This window comes from Lepidothrix coronata, unplaced genomic scaffold (assembly GCF_001604755.1).
Source record: "Lepidothrix coronata isolate B3197 unplaced genomic scaffold, Lepidothrix_coronata-1.0 Scaffold217, whole genome shotgun sequence".
In the NCBI taxonomy this organism is placed as follows: domain Eukaryota; kingdom Metazoa; phylum Chordata; class Aves; order Passeriformes; family Pipridae; genus Lepidothrix; species Lepidothrix coronata.
Window position 1 is genome coordinate 342,952 of NW_016690397.1, and position 7,550 is coordinate 350,501.

A 7,550-nucleotide genomic window follows, 5' to 3' on the forward strand; every position below is an offset into this window, starting at 1 on the left:
ATGTTATATAAAAAACTGTGAGACTGATTTTTGTACCTCTAAGCTTTGTCTCATCCACTTTATGTGTCTATTTGCTTAAGGGTGAGACTTCCAGTAAACCATGTCAGTGCTATGTATTGTCCCAGGTTTAGACCTTTTTATTGCTATTTTTGTTATTTAAATATTTCCCCTGATTTACTACCCACTTCTACTTATTCTATAAGTGAAGGACAAGATTTGGGTGGTTTTGTTTGCTTGATTTCACTCACATAAGATTAATTATTCAATAGATTAGCATATGGACAGTAGTAAAGAAATAAACACACCTCCACTTACTGCTCAGCTTCCATATTCCTCACAAGTGACTGTCTTCACCTCTGCTTGACTGTTCCAAAGAAATGGAAGACCCAAGTCAAATTCCAATTCATATTTTGATGGCAAAAAGTACCAAATAAAAGAGCACTGTTTGAGTTATTTAGTTACATTGTAGTACCATAACTGTTTCTATATGTTATCAGAAATCATGGCTGAGGATTATTACATCCAGTCTATTTTAACTCAAGGTCAGTGGTGGCTTAAAACGAAAAGGATACCAGAAGCCCATTAATACATTTAGACTGTGAGTACTGGGATAGTGTTCATCATCTGAGGAATGATGTTCTTGAAGAGCCTCTCAAACTGAAACAGTGAGGTGGCAAAAATCCTACCAATTTTAAAAATGTGTGAGTGCCATTCTATGATGATGTTGTCTGGGCCTGCTAACCTTCCGAAAATAAAATTACTTGAAATTTAAGCCAACCCTACAGGAATACTGGCACATATAGTCAATGTAACCTTATCTGCTTCTTTACTGGAAATAATTAGAGATCAGATACTTTAACCGTGGCTGCAAAGAGCTTGAAGTGTGCTGACCTCAATAAAAGGAGAGAGTTTATCGTGGTAAACATGGTGAATCAATGAAGCCACAGAAGCTGAGAGAGCTGCCATCGATGGTAAGATATGCTTCCTCATGACTGTAGATGGAGCCCTAACATAAGTAAATACCCTCTTGGCAATGCAAGTTTGGAATTTCATAGAATATATTTAGAGGCTTTTCAGTATTTTTACTTATTGAGATTTTAATTTTCAGGACAAACAAAGTGAGAGCCCCACTGTTTTTCTGGTTTCTCAATATGCCAAACTGATTCAGCTCTCCTCAAAAATCCAGAAAGAGAGAAAAGCAGTTGTTCAACTTTTATTCTGTCCTGCAATTATCACCTAATCTAACTTTCTCTAACAATTTCTCTGCTAAAGGGCACCTCTAGGGCTGTCAGGCCAGCTGAATTAATTTAGAAAATGAAATCCAAACCTGACTAGTCTTATTCATCCCCTGCATCCATTATTCCTTTCATAACTGGATGCTACTGTACTAAAAAGGGAGGCAACAGCACATTTTGTGGATTTTATTGTATTACATATAAAACATACTGCTGAAATATGGATTGTAGGAATCTTAGTGAAGAAGGAGGGATCTCAGCACCATCTGACTGAAAGATGTTAGATAAAAGAGGAGATATTTATAGAAGTAAAATATGACTACAGTTATTACTGTGGCTAACAATACAGGGTTCATCAGTATAATTAATCCTTTCCTTCCTGTAAATCACTTGTTTAAAAAATAAAGTATTTCTTGATTACTTGCAGCAAAACAAAACAAATAAGGAAAAATATCAAAACAATACATTCTTTCACAGTTCTCAAGATACTTTGTCTGTTTCAAGCTTTAACAACTGTTATCACTGATGTTCTGGAAGTTAAAATATATATACAAGGACTATTGGTATTGGGTTGGCATTTGGCATCCAGAACAGAACAGAAGAGGGTGAACTGGAAAAACCACAAACAGTTTTAGAACACTACTACTTATTATTATTATTTTTTTTTTCAATGTTAGTGAAAACTTTAATTTTAGATCATAGTTGGCAACTCTCACTGGTTTTAAAAGCTGCATCTCAGAAAGTTCACATGGCCAAAGGTCACTCTGGAGAGTCTGAGAGCTAAAAGGGAAAGAGCAGCACAACTTGTAGGTAGAAAGTAGAAATAGGGACCCTGTGCTGCACTTTAGAATGGCGTTGGGTCACTTCACTGCCTCTGAAAGTTCACAGCTTAACTGTAATTACAAGCCTGTGTATTATCTTCTATATTCACATGGTATAGCTTCCTGAACAACACTCAAATACATACAAAGCACAGGTGATTTGAAAGATGACTATCAATTACAAATATTTTATATCCCTTAATTTATGTGAAATGAATAGGTACAGGAGTTTATTTTGAGACTGAGGTTAACTTCTGGTGAGCATGTGTGAAACTCACAGTTTTACAAGCACAATCATCAAAAAATAATTTTTTTAGCACATGTTCATGAAAGTGAATTTCTGATTGTGCAGTGAAGTTTTACAATTACCAGTTCATGTCATCTTATGTAGTAATGGGACAGGTATCCCAGTTTGAACCAGCCAGTATTTCCAGGTTCAATACACATACACTGAATATAAACATAGAAGTTGAATATAAACTAGAATTCAAACTACTGTTTCGTTGGGTCAATTACACATGCTTTGCATTTCATATAAATTGTATATTTAATATCAGTAATTGCCATGAAGATGATTTTCAGATTGAAAATTATTTGCTGATTCAATTAACATGTTATGTTAATACTAAAAGCTCTTGGGAATATCTAGGGTTATTGCATGGTAATGGATTATCAGAAGATAAATACGATATATCTGATTTATTATAAATTGTTTATTTCAGTTGGACTTGGACTGTAAGTGTACTTAAGATTAAGAACATACTATACTGATTTGCAGCTAAATTTTGTTAATTTGCCTTGTTTTGGAATCAACTTTTTTGTAGCCATTTATAAAAGACAAAATTGTCTATAGGGACACAGGTTTTTTAAAAAAACAAGGAGCTAAAAGTTATTTTCTCATCACTCAGAAAATTTCCCTAAATGACTGATAATACCTCTTTTTAGCTTCTTTAATTTCTTTATTCAGTCATAAGACAGATGTATCTGGTAATTTTGACATATGATTTCTTTTTTTTTAACTCAAGGAAAAGCAGTCTGTACAGATGAATTACATTAAATTTAGTCTATCCAGATGCTGAACTATGCTCCAAGCTATATTGTATGAAATATCAAAGATGTCTATGTGTTCCATTTAAATACAGTTTTTCAGATTCTACTTGATTAAAATAAAATCAAGTTGCTTTTAAAAGCTAACCTGTCCAAAAAATGCCCAACAAATTCTTGCACAAGCTATTTATTGGTTTAATCTGTAATCACTTATACAATACTGTCTAATAGATGTAGATACTGTTTAACATCAAGAGATCTATTTAACTCTCTCTCTTTATAAAGATGAATACAGAAATAAGCAGAGAGAAAATGAATAAAATAGGTTAGATGTGTCCTGTGGTGACAGAATCAATATATTTAAACCAGCACAACATAGTTCAGACAACTCCCCTTAGAGCTCCAGTGCTTCAGAGCAGTTATTTGAGCTTTGTCAGGACATGGACCACATATGAAAAGTAAGGAAACTGGATTTACCTGCAGCATCTTTGGGTACTTGTTGACCCCCAGACTGAATCACTTATCTGCAGCATTTAAACCCTGGAGCAAAAATGTTACATAATTAGGTGTAACAAGATAATCTCCTGTTTCGAGAAATTCATTAGCCAAATAAAAGAATCCTCTAACTAAAACAGTTCATTTTATTAAGATCCACATGTTATGTTATCTATTTATTTCATAACTCTGCTAAGGCCTTTTTTAATATATGACTTTATAATTTGTTTTCTGGTGTTCTGGCTTACATTAGATAAACCACTTTTGGATTTTATGCAAGACATATGGAAAAATCCATCACTGATTTACTGCACATTTCCACACACAGTCAAAATAATATCTGATCACTATTGAAGAAGAAAAACCCTGCTTGGCAGTGAATACTTAAGCAAATTTCCAAACACATGGATGTGCCCGGCCTTGTGCAAGAAAGCTTCTGATGGCCAAAATGCCAACCAATACACTGCAGTATTTACTGGAAAAGATAACAGAAAATTTAAGCTGGGATTTATTTTCACTTTAGAAACTACTGCAACAGAAGCAGTTGCAATAAAATAAAAGTGTTGCAACAGCTACCTCCAATACTTTGTATAACAGATTCTGAGTTTTATAATTTATCTATATGATAAATATAGATAAATTATAAACCTTAGAAACTTTTTCTTTTTTTTTTTTTTAATAGCTCTAGAAGATGAAAGTTTTGAATGTTAGTCATGAAGACAAATCTCTTTTTGTCAATTAAATCTCTTTAATTACATTCACTCTTTTGGGTGACTATGTGTAGTTATCTATACTGCTGCTTCCAAGAATACAAGGTAAATATCTCAGTATTGTTATCAACCTTTTGCCCTAAACTACCTTTTTTATATAATTCAGTTGGATCAACAAGACTAGTTTTAGTATGGCCACAGCAGGTGGAATGACCTTTACCCCATTCCCATTTTATAATGTGTTTTGTGAGACTCTTGACACGTTACTTCAGAGCCTGTTAGGAAGAATACGCTGCAGAAGTTAGTGTCTTCTGAAAGTAAGATTTAATTATTTTCACATTTAATTACAGACCAAGCTAATAATTTTCAGTTAATTGAAATCTATCCTCTCTTTAAGGACACATGTATTTTTTTAATTGGGAAAAAAAAATAAACAACAAAACAAAACAGAGGCTGCTAATCCTGATTTGGGAAGTATTTAGCTGCAGGCCATGGTTCACAGATGGTTTTGCATCCTCAGTAGCTTTGTGGGCAAGATAGTTAACTGTGATTATATGAAAATGTCAACAAAAATTACCAGGGAGAAAAAAACTCAAAAAGTTTTCTAATAAAAATGGCAATAAGGAGCCACCTTTCTTCAAGAAGTAAAAGCGAGTATAAACCATTTTTGATGAGCAGATCACCCCCTTGAACAAAGGAGGAGTGCACTGGAACAGAGTATTTGAAAAGCAAAATCATGCTTTTTGATAGATATTTTCTGTCGTGTACATAGTAGTTAATCCATTTTTTAGCAACATTAGCTGTCAGATTAACACATTATCCATGTGAGTCACAGTTAGTCTAAACCAAGGATGTGCCTGAAGAATGATGTGCACCCACATGAAGGAAGGTTTACACAGGCTGACTTACACCACCACTGTGGAATGCAAACCCTGCTTTCTTTTTTTACTAATGCTGACCAGAGCTCTACAAACAGCCATTCTCAATTGCTGTATCATGCTGAGTTGATACAAGCCTTGATGTGGATTTTAACATCCATCTGCAGGCCTTGCATCTGCCACACACATCCATGCATTAACTCCAGGGCATATATGCCTCCATTGTTCTGGTCAATATACATCAGGATGTTAAAGAATTTACTTCATCAAAATGCTCCTTAAATACACTGGTTTTATCCATTCGAGAGCATTTAATTTCTGGAAAGTCAAGTTTAAGGAAATTCAGTTTCAGACTAGAACAGGGTATGATCTGCAAGCAGCATATTTTCCTATCAATCAAGGGAGCAGAGATAGAAGCTTTCTCAGGCAGCTGATAAGTGTCAATGTCCCATTTAAAAATACATCCTGAGCATATGTACCTATTGCTATATCTCTCAGACACAAGGTAAAGAAATATAATAGGATTAATTTCATCTCAATTCAGTGATGACCCATTTGGAATAACTCATTTTGGAGACATCATCTTATTAAAAGATTGCACTATAACATGTGACTGCAGCTCTTAGAGGCCTTTCCCCTACCAACACTTCATTTCACAGTTTGATTTTACTCTCCACTCTTATTCAATCTGCGGCTCTGTTTTTCACCCTCCAGCAGGCCAACAAAGCCCCTTTTTTACACAGCCTGTATCTTTTTGTAATCTTCCAAAGTTAATAACCAAGCTTAATGAAGGCAAAGCCTGCTCTGAAACAAGCTTTGTTCCAATACAGGAAGATTTGGCAAGAAAAGGAAAGCTTTCTATGGAATCTTCTTAGAAGACAAGTCACAGCCAAACATTCCAAGTGGTGTCTGAAGGGTGTGAGACTTTCGTGTATAGTAAATATTTGCTATCTGTAGGAGCAGCTAAAAATAAAGAAATAAGCTTTCATTTTCTTGCCTCTGGCTCTCTGTATTTGGTCATGAACTATCTAAATAGTACTGGCCTATCCTGCAGGGCACGTGGGCCAGCTGGGCTCTTTGATGGAGCACAGGTCAGATTATGAATATTATGTTTATAATCTAAGGACACTCAGCTGCCATTTGAGCATAGTTCCCAGCTACTTCTCACTAGAAAATCTGTAGGAATTAGCATATTTAACTCTAAAAAACAGCAGCAGCAGCAGCAGCAACAACAATGAGAAAACAAAACCAAACCAAAACTTTTGTATTTACAACTGTATTAAGGAATTGAATTCACTTAGAAATGAGCAAGCATCGGATTTTAGACCAGTGACACTGGACATAGAAGAGATGAATACATGCAGTTTTTTGTATCAAAATTAACTTGCTTTTAGACAATTTACCACTTCAAGTCAAAAAATATTCTAAAATTAGATTTTAAAAAAAATGAGGCAAAGAGCATCTTCAATAAACAACTTGGAGAAGACAAAAATATTTTCCAGTGGCACACCTAGTCTTGCTTTTAGAGGCAAGTACACAATATGAACACAGTATGACATGCTCTTTATCAAAGCAATGCAATTTCTGACTGCATGAGAGTTACCTTCAAGTCCCAAGTCTCTTCAATGTCACTAAAAACATTATAGGAAGAAGCAGGGGAAATTCCAGTCAAGTATTACTCCAATCATCCATATCCAGTGCACTGTAATAGGTAAACAGAGTCAATAAATCCAAAAACAATAACAGAAGCAGCAAACAGGGACACACGTTATGTTTGAAGATTTTCTGAATTCACCAGGAATCCCTTTTTGATCAAGAAGAGATGCAGTATTGCCCTGTAACTTAAGACTAAGTAGCTCCTGCATCAAGCATTTATCTCCACAGAGAGAAATAATAGCTACTAATTCTATTTGTTCTAAATACTATCCCAGTACAAATGTTGATATTATTTGATGCTGATAAATGAAGATAGTTCCTGCCCCTTTATTTTATCTCCAAAGCACCAGTGTAAAGGTGGGGAATCATCTGATTTAATGTAGATGATAATGAAATAGTAGAACAACAGATGAGTAATGAGAACTGACAGGTTTTGTATGTGTTTGAGGTAAAGGATTTTTTTGTCCAGTAGAAATGCTGTTTGAATTGTTTCCCCTTATTTCATTTTACATTTCAAAACAACATTCTTTTCTAAGTAGACAATAGGAACAAAAGCAAGAAACTGCATTAAATAAATCTCTAAAAGTCTATCTAACAGGCTTCAGGCTATGCTGTACTTTTTCTTTTAAACATTTCCACGTAAAATCAGATGTTAACTCTCTGAGTGAACCCATGTGCAAACTCTTTATTCATCAGATTAATGGCTGT

At 34.6% G+C, this 7,550-nt stretch overlaps 1 long non-coding RNA gene across 1 annotated transcript; it reads right to left on the reverse strand.

The window, feature by feature from the left end:
* Positions 1-322: 322 nt before the first annotated feature.
* On the reverse strand, positions 323-6,875 carry LOC108506502. Its single transcript, XR_001877786.1, has 3 exons — positions 6,790-6,875; positions 3,581-3,643; positions 323-364 (listed from the first exon to the last, which is right to left on the reverse strand). It is a non-coding gene; the product is annotated as an uncharacterized LOC108506502 (long non-coding RNA).
* Between the last annotated feature and the right edge of the window lie 675 nt (positions 6,876-7,550).